The sequence below is a fragment of the Gorilla gorilla genome, chromosome 7 (assembly GCF_029281585.2).
Source record: "Gorilla gorilla gorilla isolate KB3781 chromosome 7, NHGRI_mGorGor1-v2.1_pri, whole genome shotgun sequence".
Classification (NCBI taxonomy): domain Eukaryota; kingdom Metazoa; phylum Chordata; class Mammalia; order Primates; family Hominidae; genus Gorilla; species Gorilla gorilla.
This window is the reverse complement of record NC_073231.2, coordinates 88363404-88375766: the sequence shown is the minus strand read 5'-3', so window position 1 is coordinate 88375766 and position 12363 is coordinate 88363404. Positions and strand designations below refer to the sequence as shown.

The following is a 12363-nucleotide window of genomic DNA, read 5'->3' as shown; positions in this document are numbered from 1 at the left end:
TCATTATATAATGATAAAAAGATAAATTCAGCAAGAGGATACTGCAGTTGTAAATATATATACACCTAACACTAGAGCAGCCCAACAAGAAGCAACAAGATTGAATGAGTAATAAAAATTTCCCAACAAAGAAAATTACATGACCTGATGGCTTTACTGCTGAAATATAGCAGAAAACTGAAACTGGACCCCTTCCTTATACCTTATTCAAAAATTAACTCAAGATGGATTAAAGACTTAAATGTAAGACCTAAAACCATAAAAACCCTAGAAGAAAACCTAGGCAATACCATTCAGGACATAGGCATGGGCAAAGACTGCATGACTAAAACACCAAAAACAATGGCAACAAAAGCCAAAATAGACAAATGGGATCTAATTAAACTAAAGAGCGTCTGCACAGCAAAATAAACTATCACCAGAGTGAACAGGCAACCTACAGAATGTGAGAAGATGTTTTCAATCTATCCATCTGACAAAGGGCTAATATCCAGAATCTACCAAGAACTTAAACAAATTTACAAGAAATTACAAGAATTTACAAGATCTGTAAATTTACAAGAATTTACAAGAAAACAAACAACCCCATCAAAAAGTGGGCAAAGGATATGAACAGACACTTCTCAAAAGAAGACATTTATGCAGCCAACAGAAATATGAAAAAAAGGTCATCACCACTGGTCAATGGAGAAATGCAAATCAAAACCACAGTGAGATACCATCTCACGCCAGTTAGAATGGTGATTATTAAAAAGCTGGGAAACAGATGCTGGAGAGTATGTAGAGAAATAGGAACACTTTTACACTGTTGGTAGGAGTGTAAATTCATTTGGCCATTGTAAAATACAGTGTGTCAATTCCTCAAGGATCTAGAACCAGATATACCATTTGACCCAGCAATCCCATTACTGGGTATATGCCCAAAGGATTATAAATCATTCTATAAAGACACATGCACACACGTTTATTGCAACACTATTCACAATAGCAAAGACTTGGAACCAACCCAAATGCCCATCAATGATAGACTGGATAAAGAAAATGTGGCACATATACACCATGGAATACTATGCAGACATAAAAAAGGAAAAGATCATGTTCTTTTGCAGGGACATGGATGAAGCTGGAAACCATCATTCTCAGCAAACTAACAAAGGAACAGAAAACCAAATACCACATGTTCTCACTCATAAGTGGGAGTTGAACAAGGAGAACACATGGACACAGGGAGGGGAACATCACACACTGGTTCCTGTCAGGGGGTGGGGGTCTTGGGGAGGGATAGCATTAGGAGAAATACCTAATGTAGATGACGGGTTGATGGGTGCAGCAAACCACCCTGTCATGTGTATACCTATGTAACAAACCTGCACATTCTGTACATGTATCCCAGAACTTAAGAAAGAAAAGAAAAAAACTAGATGAGGACAACAAAAACAACAATAACTACAGGCTAATATCTCTGATAAACATAGGTGCAAAAACCCTGAACAAAATACTAGCAAGCCAAATCCAACCGCATCACAAAGATAATACAGCGTGATCAAGCAGGATTTATCCCAGAGCTGGAAAGGTAGTTCAAAATACCTGTATCTGTAAAAGTGATACATCATATCAATAGAACGAAGAAAACTATATAACCATCTAAATAGACACAGAAAAGGCATTTGGTAAAATTCAACATCCCTATATAAGAAAAACAATCCACAAATTTGCCATAGATGGAACAAACCTCAACATAAAAAAGGCCATATGTGACAAACCCACAGCTAACCTAATACTGAATGGGAAAAAGCTGAAGGCTTTTTCTCTAACAACCAGAACAAGACAAGGATGCCTACTTTCACCATTCCTACTCATTGTATTATAGGAATTCTTAGCCAGAGCAATTAGACAAGAAAAAGAAAGGGCATTCAAATTGGAAAAGAGGAAGTCAAATTGTCCTTCTTTATAGATGACATGATCTTGTATGTCGAAACACCTAAAGACTCCCCAAAAAAACTCTTAGAACTGATAATTCAATAAAGTTACAGGATCCAAAATCAACATACAGCCTGGCCAATGGGGCAAAACCCCATCTCTACTAAAAATAAAAAAAAAAATCGCCAGGCATGGTGGTGCATGCCTGTAGTCCCAGCTACTGGGGAGGCTGAGGCACAAGAATTGCTTGAACCCGGGCAGCAGAGGTTGCAGTGAGCCGAGACCACACCACTGCACTCTAGCCTGGGAGACAGAGCAAGACTCCATCTCAAAAAAAAAAAAAATCAGTACTGTTTCTATATTCCTATAACATAATAGCTGAAAAAGAAATTAATAGAGCAATCCTGTTTATAATAGCTGAAGAGACAAAAAAACAAGGAGGTAAGAAATCTCTACAAGGAAAACTCAAAAACACTGAGAAATTAAAGAGGTCACACATGCACAAATAGGAAGACATTCCACGCTTATGGATTATAAGAATATTGTTAAAATAACCACATTTCCCAAAGGAATCTATGGATTCAGTGCATTCCTATCAAAATATCAATGCCATCATTTACAGAAACAGAAAACACAATCCTAAAATTTGTATGGAACCACAAAAGACCCTGATGAGCCACAGCAATCCTGAGCAAAAAGAACAAAGCTGGAAGTATCACACCATCTGAGTTCAAAATATACTATGAAGCTATAGTAACCAAAACAGCATGGGACTGATATAAAAAAGGACAAATAGACAAATGGAATACAGAACTCAGAAATAAATCCCTATACTTAGAGCCAACTGAATTTTGACAAAGATATCAAGAACTTACATTGGAGAAAGGAAACTATCTTCAATAAATGGTGCTGGGAAAACTGGATACCCATATGCAGAAGAATACTAGACTCCTATCTCTCACCATTTACAAAAATAAACTCAAAATGATTAAAGACTTAAATGTATCACTGAAAATTAGACAGTAGGCTAGGCATTGATTTTATGGCTAAGACTTCAGAAACACAGGCAACAAAAGCAAAAATAGACAAATGGAATGATGTCAAACCAAGGTTTCTGCATAGCAAACAGTTAACAAAGTGAAGAGACAACCTGTAGAATGGGAGAAAATATTTGCAAACATTATCCAGCCAGGAACTAATATTCAGATTATAAAAGGAACTCAACAGCAACAAAATCAAATAATATGATTTTAAAATGGGCAAAAGAGCTGAGTAGACATTTCCCAAATAAGACATACAAATGGTCAAGAAGTAAATGAAAAAAAATGCACAACATCACTAATCATAAGGGAAATGCAAATCAAAACCACACAATGAGGTATCATCTCACTCCAGTTAGAATGGCTATGATCAAAAAGACAAAAAAAAAATGCTCATGAGAATTCAGAGAAAGGAAGCTCTTATATGTTGTTGTTGGAAATGTATCAGTACAGCCATTATGAGAAACAGTATGGAAGTTCCTCAAAGAACCAAAAACAGAACTACCATATGATCCAGCAATCCCACTGCTGGTTATTTATCCAAAGGTAAGTAAATCAATATATCTAAGGTATGTCTCAACCTCCTTGTTTCATTGCAACACTATTCACAATGGAAATTATATTGAATCAAGCTACATGTCCATCAACAGGTGGGTGGACAAAAAAAAATGTGGTACATGTACACATGGATGAGCCTGGAGGACATTATGTTAAGTGAAATAAGCACAGAAAGATAAATATTTCACATTCTCACTCACATGTGGAAGCTAAAAAATGTTGAGCTTATCGAAATATAATTATGGTTGTCAGAAGCTTGGAAGGGGAGGGGAAGATAGAAAAGGTTGGTTAGTAGATATAAAATTACAGCTAGATAGGAGGAATAAGTTCTAGTGTTCTACAGCACTGTGGGATGACTATAGTTAACAATAGTTTTGTGTATTTTCAAATAGTTACAAGATAGGATTTTGAATGCTCCCAACACAAAGAAAGAATAAATGTTTCATGTGATGGATATGCAATTACCTTGATTTGATCATTACACATTTTATACATGTATCAAAATATCACTATCACATAAATATGTACATTATGTGTCAACTAAAAGTAATTAAAATAAGGCTCACAACTCCAGGAAGTTCCACAGGAGTTCCGCTAGAAAGCAGAGCTTCCACACTACTGTGGATATTCTTTGAAAGCCTCAGAACTCTCCAGGAATTGAGAGGTTTTCTTAGATATGGTCCTAGATAAGACTTTCAGGGATACCCTAGTAAGAAACAAAGCCTTCAAATGATGCTGTTTGTGATGCAGTGGCAGGCCTGGGTATATCCAAAGACATTTCTCTAAAATTTTGAGAGATTTTCTCCCCTGACATACATCTCTTGTTAGCAAAAGACATTGCATTGAATTCTTACTTGAGGACAGAGATGGCCTTGGGGACCATCTGTTCAAAGTTTTCTGGATTTCATGCCAACTTGTGTGAAATCCAAAACAAGCACTGTGTCTACCAAAGGTAAATCATTGAGCCTGGAACAGCCAGCAGGAGACCTGAATTCTTTTCTTGGCTACTTTCAAAAATAGTTGACTATACCACAGGCAATTTTTTTTCAGCACCCTGCAATTCAGAACCTCATGTCAAAGAGCACATTACTTTTGGCAATTAACTGATTTCACATTATAATGCAATTCAAAATTTATTATAGTCAAGTATTCTGGTTATGCCAGTGGTGGTAACTGATAAGCTATGTTATCTATTCTTTTTAAAGACAGGGTTGTGCTATGTTGCTCAGACTGGAGTGCAGTGGCTATTCATAGGCATGATCAAAGCACACTATCGCCTCAAACTCCTAGGCTCAAAGGATCCTCCTACCCTAGCCTCCTGAGTTACTGGGGCTACAGACATGTGTCACCATGCCTGGTTAAGCCATGTTATCTCAAATGGACATTTTCACATTACTACACCAATAATCCACTAATTGTGCCATTTGTCAGTCATGGAGAAGCTGCTGTGTGTGTGTGGACTTAGACCAACCACTGTTTGAGGCACAGGGCAGCTTTTATTTTCTTTTTGCAGACAAATTTCTCTAGCCAGACTGGACTTTGGCCAAGGAGGCACTGTCTAGTATCTTCCCTGCATAAAATTCTTGTATTTTTGATGTGAAGTAGTCTTTTTGTTGCTATCATCACTGTAATACTGATGGAGGTCAGAGGGGATGGACAGCTTGTGGACTGAGAGCCACAGAAGGCTGTCCTTTAACACAAGCTCCTTCATTCTGCCAAGCAGACCTCCGTAGGGAGTTGCTAGGCCATCCAAGGTTCAGCTGTACTGACATGGAACTGGAAACTGGACAAGAAATGTAAATATACTGTGACTTCCTCTCTCCTCTTCTTCTCCGTTTGCCAAATAGCAGTTTAACTTTGGTATCAGGAACACAAATGAGGCTGAGGGAAAGAGGAGGTGTTTGTGGGTCTTTGTCCTCATCTTTCCATCCCTACTCACCTTCAGCCACTGCCATAGTTCCATGGAACATCTGTTTCCAGGTAACCTGACAGATCATGGGAATAGCACCTTTGGATTTCATCTGTTTGGGGCCCCTCTGAAATGTTTCCACAGAGTCACATCTTTTTTTCCAACAAAATGCTTTTCCTTCCTAATTTACTTCTCCCTTCAGTTTGCTATTGGAACCAGGGACAATGATAATTTCGTTGAAATTGAATCAATTGGAAAGCACTGGAAAGAAGTGTGGTTTAAAATCTCAGGTTGGGTTTCTTGGAATTCTGAGCCAAGTCCCTTTCCCAGTTGCTCACAGGAAGTTTCGACTGATGTCATTGGAGAGTGTGTGTGTGTGTGTGTGTGTGTGTGTGTGTGTGTGTGTGTATGTTTACATCACAGTACAGCCTTAAGGATGCAGAAAAAATCCTTTCTTTCAGTTCATGTCTAATGACTGTATCACTCTTCATGCCTAGCTGATATTTGAAACCTCATGATGCTGACGAACCAGGCAACCATTCCTGTCTCAGTTTGAGAGTCTCATTAAAGAGTAGCCATTTATGGGGGAAATCAGAGATTTTTGTTTCACTCAATGTTTCACAGACATAAACCTTTCCAAAATTCTCCTTCCCACTTCGAAGATGCATATTTAGATCAAGATGATACTCGATATTAATTCAGAAGAAATTATTTATTCATGCCTTACGGTTTTTCACTTCAAGTTTTAAGAGAAATTGATAGAGTCACTCTCATCTAAGGAGACAAAAATTATTTGTCATATGACAAAAACAGCACTTGATGTGTTAAAAGGGGCCAAACCATGTGCAGTGAGCACAATCCCACGATGCTGCATCAAGTTTCTGGTAGAGGAGCATTATGCTGGTAATGCAACATTTGTGGCTTGGCTGAAATCCACAGGCACCGTGCACCTGAACAACAAGGCACTCTTCATTTCGCTTCCTTTCCTTTAACCAAGTTCAACTCCATTTTGCTTCACCCCAAACAAACTAGTATTTTATGACAGGAAAATATATAAAGGTCCACGTTTTTCTAACTTCTTCTGAGCCCCTTTTCACAGCCTGTCCTTTACTTTGCCTTCTTTTGACACAACAGTGGTAAATTAGCCAAATAATGTCTTCAAGGATGTGATGAGAGACCGTGTTTAAGGGATGCAAATCAGTATGATCTGTCTCTATCATATACTCTAGTTCTTTTCTTCTTCCTTTTGTCTGTTTTCCTTGGGGAAAATTAAACTATTTTCTTCCTGGGCTCACTTTTGTATTTTCCATACAATGTTTGGCAGGCTCCCAAATGACTTTCCTTTTCCCATCCAGACAAGTTAGAGACTAATTCCAAAGCTGTGGCCCTGCTTTTTCATCCTTTAAATGCAGTGTGAAACGTAGGACTGATCCTCTAAATTTAATGACTGCTCTTGTTGGATTAAAAAAATCTAATTCGACAGTATTGGCCCTTAGCTTGCCACGAACCTTTCTCACTCCCTGTGGTCCTCTGTAGTTTCTGAAGTATTGGCTTCTGCTTCCTCCCACCACCAAAAACTATCCCACAAAATTTTAAAAGCCTGAGCAGCTTCCTAGTTCAAAACCAGTCATAAAACCCAGTATTCAGAGTTTTGCTTGTAGTTGGGCAATGTGTGGCTTTTGAACTCTGATTTACATCCAGATTTTAGTGCATATTAACCATTGTTTTTCTCTGTCTTACATGGTAGGGTTTTTTGTAGAGTGTATCCAACTCAATCTTGCTGGTTTCCCTCCCACCCTCCTTTCCTTTAACCAACAAATTTCCCCAGTCCCCAGATACATAAAATTGGGAACCTGCTCATTGATCAGAAAATCAGTACTTGCTTCATAGTTTCTCTCTCTCATTTTAGAAGACTTTGATTTCCTCTTCTGGCATCTTTCTGTCTGCTCACTCTATGTCAACAGAGGTGAACCTAGAGTAGAATATAAGGAGTTTCCAGTGTCTGGTCAAGATTTTTTCCAGGACTGGTCATTTTCCTGGCATTACCAACCACCTCAGGAGGCAGTGGCTCCTTAATTCTGGGCTGTGAAAAAGATATGCTCCATGAATGCAGGAATTTTATCTGCTTTCCTTATAGCATGTAGAACAGTGCCTGGCACCTAGTAGGTTCCTAATAAATATTATATGAATTAATGCATACAATCCTGATGAATTGGAGAGTTTTTAATTCAAATAATAGTTCATCATTTTTAAGATATATCATGAAAATATCTGAAGGCGTTTTCATGCTGCAATATTTGATATTTTAAGTGTTCCCATTTTCACCATGAACTCAGATTAAAAACAAACAAATGTATTTCGGCTCAGTCAGGTGAGGAACAGATACTTCTGGAAGAGCCTTTATGATGGCTGCCCAAGGACATTCCTAAGTTTTACTTAAACATGTGGTGGCTGGAGATGGCAGTACTGGTAAAACTATATTTGGGAAATGTTAATGGTGAATTTGAGAAGCATATAGTCACTTTAGTTATTGAGGTCCATCACCTGTGTTTCCTACCAACACTAGACCTTTTAAATTCAATGTACCAAACATACACTTGGTGGCCTGATAAATGGCTGTTGTATCCAAGTCCAGTGTACCATTATCATGTCTGATATAACATCAAGACTTATAAGTATGTATCTAATTGGCACTGAGGTCAGATGGCAGTATATGGAAACATCCCATCACATTGTGTGGCAATGCAGTGACACCGGAGTTAGGCATGTTAGATATGAGTTCTAAATTTCTCTTCAAAGAATCAATATGTCAGTAGGTTCAATTCTTTGCCTTCTACTTTTAAACTTAACTTCCTCATAAAGCAACCTTTTCTGATTACCTGCTCCATCCTGACTCATTCCAATTTCCTTCTCTGCCATAACCATTTTCCCCACCAAACCACTCACCCCGTCACTATCTTCAAATTAGTTAGCCGGAATTAGTTTAGCCTGTGCTGTCTAACCTTAGCCAATAGGGGAACTACACAGCAGTAGGGGCCACGTGCATCAGGAATAAGACCCCCTTTTCGAAACTCCCTTGTCCAGGTGTGCATTCACCACTGCTCCATCTGTGAGGGTGCACCCTTCTATAGAAGTAAACTGCCTTGCTGAGAAGAAAAAAAAGAAAATTTTCTATTCGAGTGCTATTTCTTTTGTGGCACCAAAAACTTTATTTATAACAGGCAGATAGTGAGGGTACAGAAGTGCTTAGTAAGGTTTTCCTTTTAATGAAGAGCAGCCCCAAATCATTTTTCTTTCCAACAAAGAGCAGCCTGTAAAATAGATGCTGGCAGTTGTGCCAACCGTGTTCAAAATGGCAGCTCCATCTTGCATTCTCTGCCAGCTACCTGTACAGTAAGGAGCAGACAAGATGGCGCTGGCCAAGGGGAAAGTTCATTTGCATAATAAGATTAGGGTGAGGCAGCCAGCCTTCCCCAGTGCCCTATGTAAATTTCATACCTGATTAAACCAATTTCTGAGCCCTAAGTAAATCAAACACTGCCTCCCCAAGCCAGACTATAAAATCTGGTGCATCCGCCACCAGCAGGCTGCCTTTTACCCTCAGAACTCCCCTCTCTGTCACTAGAGAGCTATTTTCCTTTCTCTTGCCTATTAAACCTCTGCTCCTAAATTTTCCTGGCACAAGATGATGAAACCTGGGTATTTGTCGTAGACAATGTAGCTGCTTCAGTAATGGATAGTAAAGACAGGAAAACCAAGGCAAAATTTATTGTCTTCCAGTGAAACAAATATCACTAGTACTATGACATTTCTGCCAGAAGCAATGGCAACTTTGAAAGGCCTTTTCATTGGCTTGCTGGAAAACTAACTGATGATGCTTACCAGAAGTGCCTTGCTGTGTTTGTTCTGGTTCTACCAGAGGTTGCCATGGATCTACCTCTGGAAACTCATGAAGCACATGACTTAGTGTGGCTCTGACAACTGTTCTCCTGAGGGGAATGATACCCTGCAAGAGAAGGTGAAGTCAGAAGCCTACTTTCATAGGTGCTTGTTCTCTGATGTCTGAGATGCAGCGTTCTCTGACGTCTGAGATCCCATTTTATTATATGGCCAACCAGACTGTGAGCTCAAACTTTGGGATGCTAAAGGGAATGAATGTGGCAGTTTAAAAAAAAAAAAAAAACCTTTATATTTTAGACCTCCATATTTGGCTGCTTAGACCCCAGTTGTTTCCTTCCTGAGTTTCAAATGTAAGAATGCTATAGCCACAACACACTCAGACACAAAATCACTGGGTTTCGATTTTTCTTCTGGAATTGGGACATACATGAGTGAATAAAATATCCCTGGGAAAAACTCTAAATATCCAACAAACTAGTAAATCAAGATATAACAACACATTATTAAAAATTTAAAATATATAAAAAATACTGTAGTAAACTGATAAAAAGCAGAATACAAATTAAATATACATATAGTCACAATTAATTATAGTTCAAAATTAAAAAATAAGCCAGGCACAGTGGCTCATGTCTGTAATCCCAGCACTTAAACCTAACGGGAAATACGTTTTAAACAGTTAACATGGGATTATAAGTAGTTTTCTTCTTCTTCTGTGCATGTGTGTATTTAATTTGATAACATTTTATGGTAATGGAGGAAAAGTAAACTGAATTGACTAAAAATCATCAAGCATTAAAAATTCCTTGAAAATTAAAGGAAGCATAAAAATAGCATATGATCATTAGATTACTGGGAAATATTTATAAAATAAGACATTGATGTATCATTTATCTACATTATGAAAAACAATTACATGACAAACGCATCATTTTAAGATGATTCTGTATCAAATGGGATTTCAAAATATGGCTTCCAGTACTTCTCAAAACTTTCAAGATCATCAAAAACAAAGAAAGTCTGAGAAACTCTCACAGTTTCAAAGCAACACAATTGTGCAATACCGTTCCTATCCTCTTTTGGTTTATTTCTCTAATAAGAGCCAGTTATTTCTGTGTCTTTGGCCATAGCTGTGTAAAGCTAATTAATAATTTTGGTGGATGTATTTACTATTCTAACCCTCCTCCCACAAATATTTTCTCAGTCTGAATTAAGGCAATTATTTTATTGGAAAAAAATAGTTCTAATAGCTGGCTCAGTGTCCCTGGCCTGATTATTGTGATTATAAGCTATTTACTGAAATTAAATGCTATTGGCTACGTGCTGGCTGTGTTACACAGTGTTCAAACTTTTTGTCTTCTATTTGCATCTATTTTTGCAAGAGAAAAGAATTATTCTAGTCTATATTTAAAAACTAATCCAATAGATTTTCTGCAAAGCTCTGTTCAGTACATAAATTTTAAAAATCTCTATCCTTTTTTCCTACACTGTTTTTCCTTCCATTCACTCATTTATTCCACAGGTATTTTTAGTTTAGAGCAGTTTGAAATTTACAGGAAAAAATTGCAGTTGATAGAGTTCCCACATATCCTACAGCCAATTTTCTCTATTATTGGCATCTTACATTAGTATGGTGTATTAGTTATAATTAATAAATTAATGCTGATAAATTATTAACTAAAGTTTATACTTAATGCCTATTTATTTAGTTTTTTTTAAAACAAAATATCCTTTTTCTATTCCAGGAGCCCAACTACAATACGACGTTGCATTTAATCATAATATCTCCTTAGGTTCCTCTTGGCTGTGACAGTTTCTCAAACTTCCCTTGTTTTTGATTATCTTGAAAGTTTTGAGAAGTACTGAACGGGTATTTTGTAGAATTTTCCTCCCTTGGGATTTGTCTGATTTTTTTTTTCTAATGTTCTAACTAGACTGTGGTTGTGTGTTTTCAGGAGGAATATCACAGAAGTGAAGTGCAATTCTCATCATGTCATATCAAGAGCACACACTAACAACATGACTTATTGCTGAATATTGAACTTGATCATCTGGCTGAGGTAGTGTTTGCCAGATTTCTCTGTAAAGGTACTGTTTTTTCCTCCATTCTATATTGTACTTATTCAAAAGAAATCGCCAACCACAGTTCATACTTAAGGGGTGGGGAGGTTATGATCTATTCATTTGAGGACAGAACATCTACATAAATTATTTGGATTCTTCTGCATGGAAGATTTGTCTACTCTCACCAATTTACTAATTCACTCAACTATTTATATCCGTATGGACTCATGGATATTTATTTTATACTTTGGGTTATAATCTAATACCACTTTGCTTATTTTGTTGCTCAAATTGCTGTGGCTTTGGCCATTGGGGGCTCTTTCAGTTGATTCTCATGTCTGTTTGATATGCCCTCATGCTTGTGGAATTGTTGTATTTTATTTGAGCACTGCCTTATTTTTTTGGTACTAAAGGATGTTCCAGGATCATCACAGATATATTCTGCCCCAGTCTTAGAATCAGCCCATTTTCCAAGGAGCCCTAACTCCATTTATTCGAGAAAGGTATTAAAACCCAAATCTGGGTGCTAGATGTGCTTGTTATTCCTGGGGTGTTGTTGCTTCCAGACCCTTTCAGTTGAGAGAGCAAGGAAATCTATGTGTATATAAACATCTTTATAAATATTTGTATATGTAACTGTATGTTATGCTGAACGTGAGTTTATAAAGGTGTTTTCAATTCTAATCTATTAGAATGCTTTTAGTTCTAATCTGGCCTCTTCCCCTTGCTTACCTGTAAACTCTCACCCCAGTAATGAGAAGCCTAGATGTTTCCATTCACCACATATTTACTTAATTGTTCAATTCCAAGATAGATGTGCAGTGGTATCAGAATTGTTATACCTTACACAGGCATTTATTTTTGAGTGGAGTTTTTGATAATCAATTGCCTGAATCTGGGCTAAATATATGTATTTTTTAATCATCTTCATTTGTTAAATTTCATTATCTCTACCTCACAATTTAAACATTC

General features: G+C 37.4%; 1 long non-coding RNA gene across 1 annotated transcript in view; it reads left to right on the top strand.

Annotated features, from left to right (window-relative positions):
• LOC109027947 (uncharacterized) overlaps window positions 1–12363 on the top strand; it is a 135648-nt gene that overhangs the window by 110232 nt on the left and 13053 nt on the right. The window contains exon 2 of the long non-coding RNA XR_002006987.4: window positions 11283–11415. This is a non-coding gene — a long non-coding RNA (uncharacterized lncRNA). The remainder of the gene's footprint in view (window positions 1–11282; window positions 11416–12363) is intronic.